We start from the raw sequence: 17,089 nt of genomic DNA, 5'->3' as shown, positions 1-17,089 counted from the left end.
TAACTGCCTTGGTCAGATCAACCTATTATATGTTGGCTTCTACGTTCACAACCAGAGGTGAAAGATGGAGTGCAGTGTTAATGTTTGGGCAAGTATTCAGTGAGTATTACATGAAAGTCATGAAATAGGAGAGCATCAAAGCTAGCACACACGCTGTAACAGTCTTTGACCGTCATAGGCAAAATTTCAGCGTGCAGGAAATAATGGACCACAACGAGGGGAGACCAAATTTAGCCTATGCTGTCAAACTAAACAGAAGTTGGTGCGACTGTGGAAAATTGTAGGCCTTTCGCATTCCTTGATCCCATGTCATTGCAGTATGCATATATACTTTCCAGGATGCTTACAGCCATCTATCTGATGTGTACAAGGCCATCACCATCATGAATGTCTATAATAAAAGCTTCTCAATTCTACCAATGGAGGAATATTGGCCTCCATATGAAGGTGACATAGTTTGACACAACGATGAGATGTATAGAAAGAAAAATGAATGGCCAAACAGCACACGTATCAGGACAGAAATGGACATGACAAATAAAATGATAAGACTATATAATGTCTATCGTCAACCAGGACATAATAAGAACAATTGTCCCAATCGAGGAGCATCATCTGGGTCATAATCTTTTTGTAACATTGGATTTTTGTAACCTTCAAATTTTATATATCATTAAATTTTTGTTACAACGAGGTTCACAGCAAACATCACTACAACATAAGCAAACTGAAAATAGAATATTTCTAACTGATTACAACAATCAAAGAGATGTCATCTCATATGAACATCATTTTCCTAGCATCCTTATCAGTTTTCATTTGCACCCAACCAAAGATACTGTCGAGTCTCTCAATACTTCTAATTTTTCCCCTTCTGGTATTTTCCCATCTAACCAATGAACAGGCTCCCTCTTCAGTTGATCGAAAGTAGTGATGTTCCAGAAGAGCATCAACATCTGAGATTTGTCTCTCGCATAAATCGCCTTTCCATAGAGGCGGCGAACACCAAACATGATTGCCAAATGATGAAATGAGATGTGCAAAAATGATTCACACAATACCTCTATTTATAACAAAAAAATTTGCAAAATACACAGAGGTGCCAATCCAATTGGCACCTCCTTTCAAAAAATACACATGGGCGCCAATTGAATTGGCTGCACCATGTGCCCTAGCCAATCCAATTGGCGGCTGCGCTCTATTTTTAAGAGGAGTCGCCAATTGGATTGACGCCTCCTCCTAAAAGTGGGATAGTTTGGATTTTTTTTAGAAAATAAGGTTATTTTGGGATTTTTTTTTTGAAAAAATGGGTTATTTTGGTAAAACATTCTGATCATGGTGGTGAATTTGAAAACAAAGATTTTAAAAAACTCTTTGATGCTAATGGCATTTCCCATGATTTCTCATGCCCTAGAACTCCACAACAAAATGGAGTTATAGAGAGGAAGAATAAGACTCTATAAAAGATGACTAGAACCATGATCAACGAGACTAATGTGGCCTAGAACTTTTGGGAAGAGGAAGTCAACACAACGTGTTATATTTAGAACACGGTATCTATAAGACCTATTATGGGCAAGACTCCCTATGAATTATGGAAGAATTTAAAGCCCAACATTTTATATTTTCATCCTTTTGGATGTTCTTGTTTTATGTTAAACACTAAAGAGAATATGAACACGTTTTATTCTAAGGCACATAAGTGCATCATGTTAGGATACTCTAAACGCTCGAAATGCTACAAAGTGTATAACACTGAGACACAAATTGTTGAAGGATCAATCCATGTTAATATTGATAATAAGCCTGATTCTGAAAAGTCAAATCTAGTTGAGAAATTTGCAGATATAGAGATTACTTACTCAGGTTTTGAAGGAAATAATTTAGAAGCAAAAAAAGATGAAGCCAAAGACCCTGAAGCTCCTCAACTAGAAGCTGTTGAATCTCAGTCTCCTTTAAGAAGGCACATACAAAGATCTTCATATTCTGAAGAATTGATTCTGGGAGATAAGTTAGAACTCGTAAGAACCAGACCCTCTTTCAATCCCTAAGAAGAAAGCCTTTTGGGTTTGGTGTCTCTAATAGAGCCTATATCAGTTGATGAATCACTTTAGGATACAAAATGGATTATGGATATGCAAGAGGAACTCAATCAATTATCCAAAAATGATGTCTGGGATCTGGTGTCAATACCCATAGGAATTCACGTTATTGGAACCAAGCAGGTCTTCAAGAATAAGCTGAACGAAAAAGGAGAGGTAGTTAGAAACAAGGCTTGACTGGTTGCACAAGGTTATAGTCAACAAGAAGGGATTGTCTATATAAATGGATGTTAAGAGTGCATTTCTGAATGGGTATATTATTGAATAAGTGTATATACACCAACCCTCTAAGTTTGAAAGCTCATAAAATCAAGACTTTGTTTTCAAACTGAAAAAATCATTGTATGGTCTGAAACAAGCTCCTAGAGCGTGGTATGAAAGACTAAGCAATTTTTTGTTAGAAAATGATTTCACCAAAGGGAAGGTTGATACAACATTACTTTGTAAATCATTAAAAAATGACATTCTTGTTGTTCAAATTTACAAAAAGTAGGCTAAACCCACTGGGGACTACTCCCCAGCAGAGTCGCCATTTAATTTCTGTAGCGGGAAATTCATGATCATCAAGCTATTGACAAGCTAGAGATCAATTAACAAGAGTCGCCACCGCGCTTTTATTGTTTCCAAGGGAAAAGGGAAAAAGTACGAACAAAACCCAAAGAGTAAGAAGTTTTCAAATAAAAACTAATAAAAGTCAGAGATCACAGGTAAGAGGGTTGGTTACACAGAGGGAAGGTGTTAGCACCCAAAGTGTCCTAGGTACTCCTAGGGAGCCCTTTTTGTGTGCATATGTATTTTGTACAAAGTGATGTTTACAAACAAATAGAATGGGGGGATGAGAAAATAATTCATTAATTATATTTTTGTGTTTGACAAGACCTTCAGACTTGTGCCTACGTACCAACATAAAAATGAGGGATTAAAATCTCGTAGTTCGTGCTATAAATTTCAAAATGAGTGTGTTGATTTTAACAAAATTTAAGTTTGAAAGGCACAAAGGCCTAAAATGATTTGAATGAGTTAGTTCTTTTTTGCTTTTTGAAAGTTTAAGTCATGTATAGTTAAGCTTATTTACAAGTTTGATTTAAGAAAATAAGTTTGAAAATGCAATGGCATAAGGCCAAAGTTTCTATCTTTTTTGCAAAAGTGGTCAAAATTTAGAACAAAAGTAGTTCACACGAAGAAGGTTTTGAAAATGGAGGGAGAGATTTTGAAATTAAATAAATGGGGAGAAGATAAAGAGACTACCCTATGCATAAAAATTTAAAAGAGTTGAAAAGATCCGACCAAATGGGTAGCAATCTGTCGCATTACGCGAAAAACCGGCGGGAAACGAAGAAACAACAGAGCCGCCACCGTGCATTATTTATCCCAAAAGAGGGAAAGGAAACGCTCGAAGTAAACCTAGGAAAGAACATGGTCTCGCGACCAAAGAGGATGGGTTCGGGAGTCGGTTATGCGAAGGGAAGGTATTAGCACCCCTACGCATCCGTCGTACTCGACGGGATCCACGCACAATAGAAAGGAAAATGGTTGCTAAACGCTGCTCAAACACACACACACTGGCTGAAAGAGACACAAGAAACTGACTGAAACTGACTCGGCAGGATGTCGCATCCTAGGCCTACTTAGTCTATCAGGCATAGACATCAGAGTCGAAGTAGTTCGGACTGGGGAGACGACACATGCTCGCTAGGATATCGCATCCTATGCATACGTATCTCCTTGGATGAAGGAGAATCAGAGCATTCGTAGCTCGGCTGACACGCACACAAACAAGCACAGGCAAAGGCAAACGTGGAGCCTGAATGCCAATCACTGGGCTTACATCAGCATCCGAACCAAAACACACCCACACTGGAACCCGAATGCCATTCGATGGACTTACATCAGCTTCCAAGCACACAACAACACACACAAGTTAATAGGGAGTCGGGGACTCGAGCCTATAACTATCAAGCACACACTCAAACAAACAGACAACAAATTGCTAAGGAGTCAGGCACTCGAGCCTAGCAACTGTCAAACAACACACACAAAAAGGAAAAAAAAGCGCCCGGAGAGATCAGCTCATCTCCTGCCTACGTACTTCATCTGGTGTGAAGATCAGGGTGACGTAGTTCCCCTACGCAGGGAAAAAGGACTAGCTTAACCAGATAACAAAGGGAGATACAACACTAGGGAGACTACGACTCGAGCCTAGATGTTGTCATGCAAAGTCGTCCCTAAGTTAAGGTTTCTAGCTAACTTGCACAGGAAGCAAGCCTATCCTAAACATGACTTGCACAGGAAGCAAGCCACACCTAACCTATCTTGCACAGGAAGCAAGGGTCTCGATTGCAACTAGGGCAAGAGAAAGGGGAGGTCTCAATCGCAACGAGGGCGAGAGAAAAAAAAAAGGTCTCAATCGCAACGAGGGCGAGAGAAGAGAATTAGCGTTAGTTGTTAGTCAAACTCGACAAGACATCGCATCTCGTGCCTACGTATCTCATCTGAATATGAGAATCAGAGTTGCCGTAGTTCGGCTACGGAGGGACAAAGGTCTCGATTGCAACTAGGGCAAGAGAAAGGGAAAGTCTCGATCGCAACGAGGGCGAGAGAAAGGAAAAGGCTCGATCGCAACGAGGGCGAGAGAAAGGAAAAGGCTCGATCGCAACGAGGGCGAGAGAAAGGGTCGCAACGAGGGCGAAAGCAAACAAGGATTAGTCTAAACTAAACCTAACTTGCACAGGAAGCAAGTCAAACAAACATACAAGCACAAGTAGCACACACTATATACACACAAGGGGCTCACACAAGGGTTAGGTTTTAGTCGAGGGGTCATATCAACCTCAACAAACAAACCTCTGGAAATGGGTGATGGTGCTCTTAACCTTGACATTGAGAGCCAAGGTGAAGCAGATGAAAGGAGATGAGGGGTGTGCCTCATTGCTCTTATCCCTGGCCAGGGAGAGCATTTGAATATCAGAAGGTGTGGGAGTTCAGAATGGGGGAACTCTATCCACAAGTGACTCTATGGATCTTGGGCTTTTACCCACTATGCATCAACACAGGTAGTGTGAGCAATGTGAGTGACACACAGACTAGCAGGGGATAGGTTGCTTATCCCTTGGGTTCTGCCAATTGCCTCTTCACTTAGGAGGTCTTTGACTATGTACAAGGACAAGATTTAAACATACACAAACATTGTCTCTTAAGGAGGACTTCAGACAGTTGCCTGGCCAAGTAACAGGCCAGGTCTTCCAGACTACATGAAGAAAAAGGGATTACCTCAAAGCAAATTGCTAAATAGCAAAGCAAAGCAAGTTCTAAGCAACTAATGGTACCGAATTTGAAGAACTGAGCTGGATTGTGGTTGCTTGGTCTCCAATGGTTGAAACAGGGGTTCTTTATGCTTCTACAAGATGGATGGAGGAAGAATCTTGGCTCAGCAACCCTTGGAGATGCCTGAATCGAATTCTGCCATGGATGATGTGTTGGAATAACAGTCGGGCAAAAGCTCCTTCCAGTTGTGGAATGATAGTTAAAATGAGTCTAAAATGATGCTTAGATGATGGAATCACAAAGGTATGGTCGGGTTCTTTTGAGGGTTTTGAAGAATTTGGAAAATGGCAAGGAAATGGATCTTGAGAGAATCATTGTATTTCTGAGTTTGGAGGCAGCTAGGGTTGCTCAAATGCTCAGAAAAAGAGTATATATCATCTGTTTAGGCTTTGCTAAGTGAATGTTAATCATGTTTTTGTTTAATGGAGCAATTTGCTAATTTGCCAATTTTGACCAAATGGTGGTGTATGGTAGTATGCTGCACGATTTTGGGCCTTGGGCAAGTCACAAATGCTGTCCTAAATCAATCCCAATTGGCCACTATGACAGAAATTGCTTAATTAAAAACTTCAAATTTTCACTTCACTTGAAATTAAGCATGCTAGGTTCAAAAGTGCCATTTTGATTGGCAATGTTTTGGCACATGAAATTTACATTTTTGGAAAGATGAGGTTAAATGTGGTTTGTTGGAAAAAACCTCACCAATTTTGGCCAAATGGTTTGAGAGATATGGCCTTTTGAAGTTCAAGAATTTTTGAAAATGAATTGATCATATCTTGACAACCATACATGGGAATTGAGAGTTCTTGGACTTTTTGGAAATGGGAGAACAAGATCTTCAACTTTCATGTTGGGCAAACAATCATTTGAAGCTTGTATCAAGATGTAAGTTTAGGCTCAAGAAGTTTCCATTTTTGGCAGTTAAAATTACAGGTCCAGTTTCTATTTTTGGAAATTTTCTGTTTTGGCTTCAAATTCTTCAATGATGATGTTTGCCATGATATATGAGGACTATTGGGACATGAATAAGCTCTCTCAAACCAAATCCATCCATCAAAACCATAAAAATCAACCACAGTTGACCAAGTTTGACTTTCTTAGGGTTTCTGACTGACTGTGCATTGACTGATGACCTCTGAGCCTCCAATCTTTGACTTAAACACTTCCAATGGATCCCCAAGTCATGTGAACATGTTGGGACCAACCCTAGGGCCTTGGCTCCTTGAGAAACACACTTGCTTGCTTGGTTGACTGATCTCCTGATCAGTTTGACCTAATCTCTTGACTTGCTTGCACTTGAGGCAAATGGGACAATGCAATGCTATGCAGTGGACCATGATATGCTATGACCTAATATGAGAATGTATGTACAATGATAGGTGCAAATTTGAGGTGCTACAGCTGCCCCTATTCAATCAGCTGGGAACCCGAACGGATGATAGCAACGGCTGTCAGACTTTCAGGGTAAACAGGGATTGAATACAAAAGAACCGTAGAAATTTGCACCGACTGGATATAATACAAGAATGCCTGTCAGGATCGGCAAAGAAACAGTCTTGAAAGAAAAATCCGTCTAGAACGGAAAAAAGAAATCGGCCTGAATACCGAAACAGAAACGTCGACCTGGATACCAAAATAAATGGTAACACAGGGATAACCATGGCCTGAGCGCCGCTCGTCAGTCTGAATACTGAGCATCGGTGTATGAGAGATTTGATGTCGATTTAGAACATCGGAAATTGGCCTGGACACCACTTCGGTCTGAACACCGGAAAATTGGCCTGAGTGCCATAAGTACATCGACCTGATCGTCGGAAACTTCTTCGGTCTGAATACCGGAAAAAACATAAGTACATCGACCTGATCGTCGGAAACTTCTTCGGTCTGAATACCGGACAAACATAAGTACATCGACCTGATCGTCGGAAACTTCTTCGGTCTGAATACCGGAAAAACATAAGTACATCGACCTGATCGTCGGAAACTTCTTCGGTCTGAATACCGGAAAGAACATAAGTACATCGACCTGATCGTCGGAAACTCCTTCGGTCTGAATACCGGAAAAACATAAGTACATCGACCTGATCGTCGGAAACTTCTTCGGTCTGAATACCGGAAAGAACATAAGTACATCGACCTGATCGTCGGAAACTCCTTCGGTCTGAATACCGGAAAATTGGCCTGAGTGCCATGAGTGCATCGACCTGATCGTCGGAAACTCCTTCGGTCTGAATACCGGAAAATCGGCCTGAGTGCCATGAGTACATCGACCTGATCGTCGGAAACTCCTTCGGTCTGACTACCGGAAAAAACATAAGTACATCGACCTGATCGTCGGAAACTTCTTCGGTCTGAATACCGGAAAAAACATAAGTACATCGACCTGATCGTCGGAAACTTCTTCGGTCTGAATACCGGAAAAACATAAGTACATCGACCTGATCGTCGGAAACTTCTTCGGTCTGAATACCGAAAAAAACATAAGTACATCGACCTGATCGTCGGAAACTTCTTCGGTCTGAATACCGGAAAAAACATAAGTACATCGACCTGATCGTCGGAAACTTCTTCGGTCTGAATACCGGAAAAATTTGCCTGAGTGCCAAAGCGTGAATTGGTTTGTGTTCCAAAACACTCAACATCCTGAAGAGGGCTAGAAAAGCAGTCTTGTTAAAGGATGGACATTCAATTCCACAAGGAATACGAATCTTACTCTGCTGGAGATAACAATCGAAAGATTGACCAAAGAGTGCATGAGACATATTATCTATAGCCGTCTGAACGTAGATAATAACCTCGCATGGAAGATTATCCATAACCGGGTTGTAGGTTGTTAAATGAATAATCGACCGAAAACATCCTGAAGAGAGCGAAGGCAAACTTGTTAAAGGATGAACATTCGATTCCACAAGGAATACGAATCTTACTCTGCTGGAGATAACAATCGAAAGATTGACCAAAGAGTGCATGAGATATATTATCTATAGCCGTCAGAACGTAGATAATAACCTCGCATGGAAGATTATCCATAACCGGGTTGTAGGTTGTTAAATGAATAATCGACCGAAAACATCCTGAAGAGAGCGAAAGCAAACTTGTTAAAGGATGGACATTCGATTCCACAAGGAATACGAATCTTACTCTGCTGGAGATAACAATCGAAAGATTGACCAAAGAGTGCATGAGATATATTATCTATAGCCGTCAAAACGTAGATAATAACCTCGCATGGAAGATTATCCATAACCGGGTTGTAGGTTGTTAAATGGATAAACGACCGAAAAGAAAGGCATCAGGGTACCAGGCTAGGTATGCAAAAGATGACCAATCAAAAGAGGATAAAGTTGCTAACTCGGAGCAAATATCCAAAAAGAAGGGGAAGACCCAATGGGGACAATACTGCTTGATCAAGGCAAGTATCCAGAGGGGAAAGAATATCAATATCACAGACCGGATACTGATAACTGCAAAGAGGGGATTACATCTACCGGTTTGTAGGTAGAAAACCACGGAAAAGTAACCAGTCATCGATAGGATGAGCACACAGGGTTAACTCCAACAAGGGGAGAACGTGGGATTTTACAACTACCGGCTAGTAGGTAGAAAACCACAAAGATAGGACTTACAACTACCGGTTTGTAGGTAGAAGCCACAAACGGTCTGCTGAGAGACAAAGTGAGAGAAAAGGATTTACAACTATCGGGTAGTGGGTAGAAGACCGTAAAGAAAGGACTTACAGCTACCGGTTCGTAGGTAGAAGCCAACAAACAGAATGAACCACAAAGGTTACCTCTGCTAGGGGGTGAAAGTGGGATTTTACAACTACCAGCTAGTGGGTAGAAAACCACAAAGATAGGACTTACAACTACCGGTTTGTAGGTAGAGGCCACAAATTCCGCTGAGGATGAAATGAACGAGTGCCGGTTAGTGAGCGACTATTCATTTATGCCCCAGGGAAGCACAAGAGACAGTCAACGGGTAGCCAATTTAGGATCGATCCAAAAAGGCAGACTGAAACAAGACTCATCCTAATGAGGAAAGAACTCAATAGGGAGAACCCATCCCGTGTAGGGAGGGAACGGAAATAACCGTCATCCACGAGGATGTATCTCAGTGGGGAAATGGCAGGAAAGGATAGACACTTTCTGCTTAAGGGGTTGGCTCTACATGGAGAGATCAGACACACCCACATCTGCTAGGGGAAAATCTACTGGAGAGATCTGTATCAACAAATAGCAGGAGGTAACAATCAACAGATACCCGGCGACAACTGCAACATGAGTATCCAAATGCTATGATTATGCATGTATGCATTATGCATGATGAATGTATGATGAATGCTGACAAACAGACATGCTCAACACGCAGGTCCGGGAATCAACCGTCCGGAGAGAAAACCAAAGCCACCAGAGAGCAAAGAAAATCCACTGGGGACTGGGATATCAGGGAACATTTATCCTGCAGGGGAGGAAGGCCACCGGAGGCTTCCAGAGGGATCGTCAGTCACAACCGGAGAACAGAGTTCAACATACAGGCGTATGCGCCACAACAACTCGTGATGAAAATCTGAGATACCGAGAAGCAACCAGATCTCTGATGAGAAATACAAAAGCATTGATAAAGCTCCTTACGCGAACAACTCCACTGGGGGATCTATCTGAGGGAATGCCGGATTACGGGGATGTCGATCCTCCAAATACTGAATCTTCCAAGAAAAGCACCCATGCTGGGGGGAGATGAAGACTGCTCTGCTGGAGAGGCGAAAGTTGAAGTCTTCAGTAAACACTCTGCTAGGGGAGCTGCCCCACAATAATGTCCGAAACAGCAAACTTGCTGGGGATGCCCCACGATAGGGCTCAAACAGCACTCTACTGGGGATGCCCCATAATAGAGCTAACAGGGATTTGGAGGAAGAATCTGTACTGCCGGGAACATGAAGATGAATAACTTCAAACGACACTGCATCGGGCAACTTCACTGAGGAGAGACCATACGAGGTTCTGCAGGACAAAGATACAGTCATGCTCGAGATACGAACAATTGTCTTACCTGTTGGTAATCATACCACCCCCGGGAGAGCACTGTGGGTCTCCTAAGTATTCTTCCATCATTGTGAATGTTCACTTTGTTTAAGAACAATTTTGTGAAAAATTTGTTTATTTTGAAAACAATGATACTTTATCAATTAAAACATGCAAAACGTTTGTTGAGTTGAAACAAATAAGAGTGCAAATAATTGGGTAAAAGCTCAAATAGATGTAATGGAATGGTAGTCTGCAAAGGGCGAGACTCCATGGATCTGTACAAGTTTGAAATCGATGATATATATTGGAGAGGGCTACATTGAACATAATGACCTTTCCTCTACCATTCCGAATTTTCGATGTATTCGGAGCTTCAGTTGACGATGAATCGAGAACCCCTGACGGATGACAGATATAGAGCACAGTCTTGTCAAGATGCAGTTACTTGCCAAATCCCTAATTTTGCCTAGATTGCCCCAGTGTGAGGTGCTCAATCTAGCGGGATGCAAATTCTTTTTTCAATGTCTCTAACTTTTGCCTGGATCGCCCTTTCGGGTTTTCAATCCACCGAGACGCTCCTTTTTGCCTAAGTCGCCCTTTGGGGTGTTCGACTTAGCGAGCTGTTTTGCTTTTTTTTCTTTTAGGCGAAGTATTTCTTGACTGCATCAAAATTCACAGGACGAGTGAACTTCTCCACCCATTGTTGTAAGTGTCAAAACATTGCCTGAAAAGGCTCTCTTGACAACAAATGGACGTTCATAGCTTGGAGTCCACTTGCCCCTGGACTCGGGCACGAAAGACAAGACTTTCTTGAGCACAAGGTCCCTCGGAACACACGAGGCTTGACCCTCTTATCGCGTGCTTTCGTCACTCTCTGCTGATGTAACTGACCATGCTACATGGCAGTTGATCTCTTCTTTTCGATTGGATTCACCTGGTCATAGTGACTCTGAATCCATTCAGCATCAGTCAACTTGGGACTTTGAGGGTGCTATCTTTCTTTTGTTTTTTTTTTCTTTCTTTTTCTTTCTTTTGATTTCTTTTGATTTTGATTGATTTCTTTTTTTTTTTGATTTTGCACCCTCCTCTTTCTCTTTTTTTCTCTTTTTTTTTTGATAATGCCCCAGTTGGCTGTTCTGCTGATTCTCGAGATGCAGCTGAGTGATCTTCTTTTCTCGCTCAAGAAATCGGGAAATACCGTTAGGAATCCCTTCAACATCATCTTCGTCCGCTTCAAATACAGGGAATTCAAAATTGGGAGATGACGTCCGATCACTATGTTCAATGGGTTTGAGAAACAACCTGCATAAAGATTTTGATATGAAAAGCTTTTTTGAAAAACCAACAAGACAATCGTTATGCAGATGAAAAGATTGCTTTTATTCTTGTTTTTAGGGTTTTTTGTGATCACCAATTTCATGCAAAAAGCGAAAAGGGAAAACAAATGGAAAAACAAATGTTTAACATGAATTATTTGAATGAAAATATCATTGCACAAAATGTTGCCAACAATGTCATCACTTCTCCTTTTGGCATGGGAGAAGGGTTTTTAAACAAAGTGATTATTACTCTGACTTATGAACAACTATAGGAACGGCCACAGTGACCCAATTGTGATAGATCCCGCCGGGGATGACAACCGTCAGTATCTCTTGCATCAGTGTCATGAACCGGACCATGTTTGCCCTCATTTCGGCCAATTCTGCTTGAACCTGATCCATACTCCTCTGTTGATTCAATCTGGTTGAGTAGCGGTGCGGACGATGATCAGCAATCCTCTCTCAATCAAAACCCAAAGTGAGAAGTCTCTCCCAAGCATGTCTGTAATGCAAGGATGATATGTACATGATATGCATGATGCGGATGCGGATGCTATTTTATCATGGATGATCCCGATAAAGGATATGCGTATGCGAGTTAACTTTTTCGGTTTTTTCATGCATTATTATTTTTTGAAAATAAACATGCTATGATGCAAATGATGTGAACATGACTGGTCAGGCTGTGCGTCTCAAGGCACAGGGTCAAAGCTTCGGCTTGAACTCTGATCACAAACATCTGAAACCCAAAGTCAATCTGATCAACTGGCATCTGAAACCAATCTGAGGAACCAAGTCACCATAAATCCGACTTGGGGAGTTCCGAAATAAACGAAACTGGAGATTACATCACTATCATCACAGGAACATCCACTGAACGGATGACAATCAGATCCTCTGAACCGGTACTCTCAATTCAACCCGGGGATCCGAAATAAACGGAACCCGCTGATAAACCACGGACAGAACTCCGGCGTCCCAAAAATAAATGTCCATAAATTCGGCTGAACCAAAGTCACCATCACAGCACCACTGGCAGAAACCGTATCTGTAGAGATCAAAACCCTCCCCTCACAGGTGAATTCTAACAAGGTCATCCTAAGGCGGACAAGGGTGTCAACAATCGGGCAAAGATACTCAACGGGTTTGCCCTCTCGGGTGTGCCGTTGTAGCTCTCTTAAGATCGTCTAAACCAAAGATCCGGGAAAGAACGGTCACCGAAGTCAACAGCTCATAAGAGATAATCCGACCTAAGCGGAATAACTCCACCCGGAAGGACTCTCTCAAATGAACCTCGTCCGGCTGTGGTGACATGTCTCCTCATCATGTCGTACAACATGTGAAGATACATGAGACCACGCTAATCCTAGGTGTATACTCAGGCCTGGGTATTGGGCCTCACTCAGAACACCCACCCCAAAACAGAGGAACCACCTGCACAGGAGACAGCTCAATGACAGTATGATGCATGCAAACATAAATGCAAACAATAAATGCAAACAATAAATAACATGAATGCAATAAGTCAAACAGCAAACAACAACCAAAACCCTATCCTAGAGAGCGCTAGGAGAGACTCGCTCAGGGAAGATGGACCAGCGCAGGTCAACTTCTCTATATTCCCCAGCAGAGTCGCCAGCTGTCGCATTACGCGAAAAACCGGCGGGAAACGAAGAAACAACAGAGCCGCCACCGTGCGTTATTTATCCCAAAAGAGGGAAAGGAAACGCTCGAAGTAAACCTAGGAAAGAACATGGTCTCGCGACCAAAGAGGATGGGTTCGGGAGTCGGTTATGCGAAGGGAAGGTATTAGCACCCCTATGCATTCGTCGTACTCGACGGGATCCACGCACAATAGAAAGGAAAATGGTTGCTAAACGCTGCTCAAACACACACACACTGGCTGAAAGAGACACAAGAAACTGACTGAAACTGACTCGGCAGGATGTCGCATCCTGGGCCTACTTAGTCTATCAGGCATAGACATCAGAGTCGAAGTAGTTCGGACTGGGGAGACGACACATGCTCGCTAGGATATCGCATCCTATGCATACGTATCTCCTTGGATGAAGGAGAATCAGAGCATTCGTAGCTCGGCTGACACGCACACAAACAAGCACAGGCAAAGGCAAACGTGGAGCCTGAATGCCAATCACTGGGCTTACATCAGCATCCGAACCAAAACACACCCACACTGGAACCCGAATGCCATTCGATGTACTTACATCAGCTTCCAAGCACACAACAACACACACAAGTTAATAGGGAGTCGGGGACTCGAGCCTATAACTATCAAGCACACACTCAAACAAACAGACAACAAATTGCTAAGGAGTCAGGCACTCGAGCCTAGCAACTGTCAAACAACACACACAAAAAGGAAAAAAAAGCGCCCGGAGAGATCAGCTCATCTCCTGCCTACGTACTTCATCTGGTGTGAAGATCAGGGCGACATAGTTCCCCTACGCAGGGAAAAAGGACTAGCTTAACCAGATAACAGAGGGAGACACAACACTAGGGAGACTACGACTCGAGCCTAGATGTTGTCATGCAAAGTCGTCCCTAAGTTAAGGTTTCTAGCTAACTTGCACAGGAAGCAAGCCTATCCTAAACATGACTTGCACAGGAAGCAAGCCACACCTAACCTATCTTGCACAGGAAGCAAGGGTCTCGATTGCAACTAGGGCAAGAGAAAGGGGAGGTCTCAATCGCAACGAGGGCGAGAGAAAAAAAAAAGGTCTCAATCGCAACGAGGGCGAGAGAAGAGAATTAGCGTTAGTTGTTAGTCAAACTCGACAAGACATCGCATCTCGTGCCTACGTATCTCATCTGAATATGAGAATCAGAGTTGCCGTAGTTTGGCTACGGAGGGACAAAGGTCTCGATTGCAACTAGGGCAAGAGAAAGGGAAAGTCTCGATCGCAACGAGGGCGAGAGAAAGGAAAAGGCTCGATCGCAACGAGGGCGAGAGAAAGGAAAAGGCTCGATCGCAACGAGGGCGAGAGAAAGGGTCGCAACGAGGGCGAAAGCAAACAAGGATTAGTCTAAACTAAACCTAACTTGCACAGGAAGCAAGTCAAACAAACATACAAGCACAGGTAGCACACACTATATACACACAAGGGGCTCACACAAGGGTTAGGTTTTAGTCGAGGGGTCATATCAACCTCAACAAACAAACCTCTGGAAATGGGTGATGGTGCTCTTAACCTTGACATTGAGAGCCAAGGTGAAGCAGATGAAAGGAGATGAGGGGTGTGCCTCATTGCTCTTATCCCTGGCCAGGGAGAGCATTTGAATATCAGAAGGTGTGGGAGTTCAGAATGGGGGAACTCTATCCACAAGTGACTCTATGGATCTTGGGCTTTTACCCACTATGCATCAACACAGGTAGTGTGAGCAATGTGAGTGACACACAGACTAGCAGGGGATAGGTTGCTTATCCCTTGGGTTCTGCCAATTGCCTCTTCACTTAGGAGGTCTTTGACTATGTACAAGGACAAGATTTAAACATACACAAACATTGCCTCTTAAGGAGGACTTCAGACAGTTGCCTGGCCAAGTAACAGGCCAGGTCTTCCAGACTACATGAAGAAAAAGGGATTACCTCAAAGCAAATTGCTAAATAGCAAAGCAAAGCAAGTTCTAAGCAACTAATGGTACCGAATTTGAAGAACTGAGCTGGATTGTGGTTGCTTGGTCTCCAATGGTTGAAACAGGGGTTCTTTATGCTTCTACAAGATGGATGGAGGAAGAATCTTGGCTCAGCAACCCTTGGAGATGCCTGAATCGAATTCTGCCATGGATGATGTGTTGGAATAACAGTCGGGCAAAAGCTCCTTCCAGTTGTGGAATGATAGTTAAAATGAGTCTAAAATGATGCTTAGATGATGGAATCACAAAGGTATGGTCGGGTTCTTTTGAGGGTTTTGAAGAATTTGGAAAATGGCAAGGAAATGGATCTTGAGAGAATCAGTGTATTTCTGAGTTTGGAGGCAGCTAGGGTTGCTCAAATGCTCAGAAAAAGAGTATATATCATCTGTTTAGGCTTTGCTAAGTGAATGTTAATCATGTTTTTGTTTAGTGGAGCAATTTGCTAATTTGCCAATTTTGACCAAATGGTGGTGTATGGTAGTATGCTGCACGATTTTGGGCCTTGGGCAAGTCAAAAATGGTGTCCTAAATCAATCCCAATTGGCCACTATGACAGAAATTGCTTAATTAAAAACTTCAAATTTTCACTTCACTTGAAATTAAGCATGCTAGGTTCAAAAGTGCCATTTTGATTGGCAATGTTTTGGAACATGAAATTTACATTTTTGGAAAGATGAGGTTAAATGTGGTTTGTTGGAAAAAACCTCACCAATTTTGGCCAAATGGTTTGAGAGATATGGCCTTTTGAAGTTCAAGAATTTTTGAAAATGAATTGATCATATCTTGACAACCATACATGGGAATTGAGAGTTCTTGGACTTTTTGGAAATGGGAGAACAAGATCTTAAACTTTCATGTTGGGCAAACAATCATTTGAAGCTTGTATCAAGATGTAAGTTTAGGCTCAAGAAGTTTCCATTTTTGGCAGTTAAAATTACAGGTCCAGTTTCTATTTTTGGAAATTTTCTGTTTTGGCTTCAAATTCTTCAATGATGATGTTTGCCATGATATATGAGGCCTATTGGGACATGAATAAGCTCTCTCAAACCAAATCCATCCATCAAAACCATAAAAATCAACCACAGTTGACCAAGTTTGACTTTCTTAGGGTTTCTGACTGACTGTGCATTGACTGATGACCTCTGAGCCTCCAATCTTTGACTTAAACACTTCCAATGGATCCCCAAGTCATGTGAACATGTTGGGACCAACCCTAGGGCCTTGGCTCCTTGAGAAACACACTTGCTTGCTTGGTTGACTGATCTCCTGATCAGTTTGACCTAATCTCTTGACTTGCTTGCACTTGAGGCAAATGGGACAATGCAATGCTATGCAGTGGACCATGATATGCTATGACCTAATATGAGAATGTATGTACAATGATAGGTGCAAATTTGAGGTGCTACACAATCCAATAGACAAGTATGTCAATAGAAACCCAGAATTCCTTTGGACTTTTTAGAATCAAACAACACACAAATGCACAATTATATCAATATTGAAGATCAAAGGCATCAAATAAAGATGGCCTCATCCCAGCTTATCCACTTCATGCTCTTCTTCAAAATAGCTCAAGTAGCAGATGAATTCCACAAGTCACAGGTTCAACATAACAGCTTAACAATGATCAATGTTGCAGATGAACTGGAGATATCTTGAGTGATGT

This window comes from Lathyrus oleraceus, chromosome 3 (assembly GCF_024323335.1).
Source record: "Lathyrus oleraceus cultivar Zhongwan6 chromosome 3, CAAS_Psat_ZW6_1.0, whole genome shotgun sequence".
In the NCBI taxonomy this organism is placed as follows: Eukaryota; Viridiplantae; Streptophyta; class Magnoliopsida; order Fabales; family Fabaceae; genus Lathyrus; species Lathyrus oleraceus.
The sequence above is the reverse complement of the archived record's forward strand: the minus strand, read 5'-3'. Positions refer to the sequence as shown.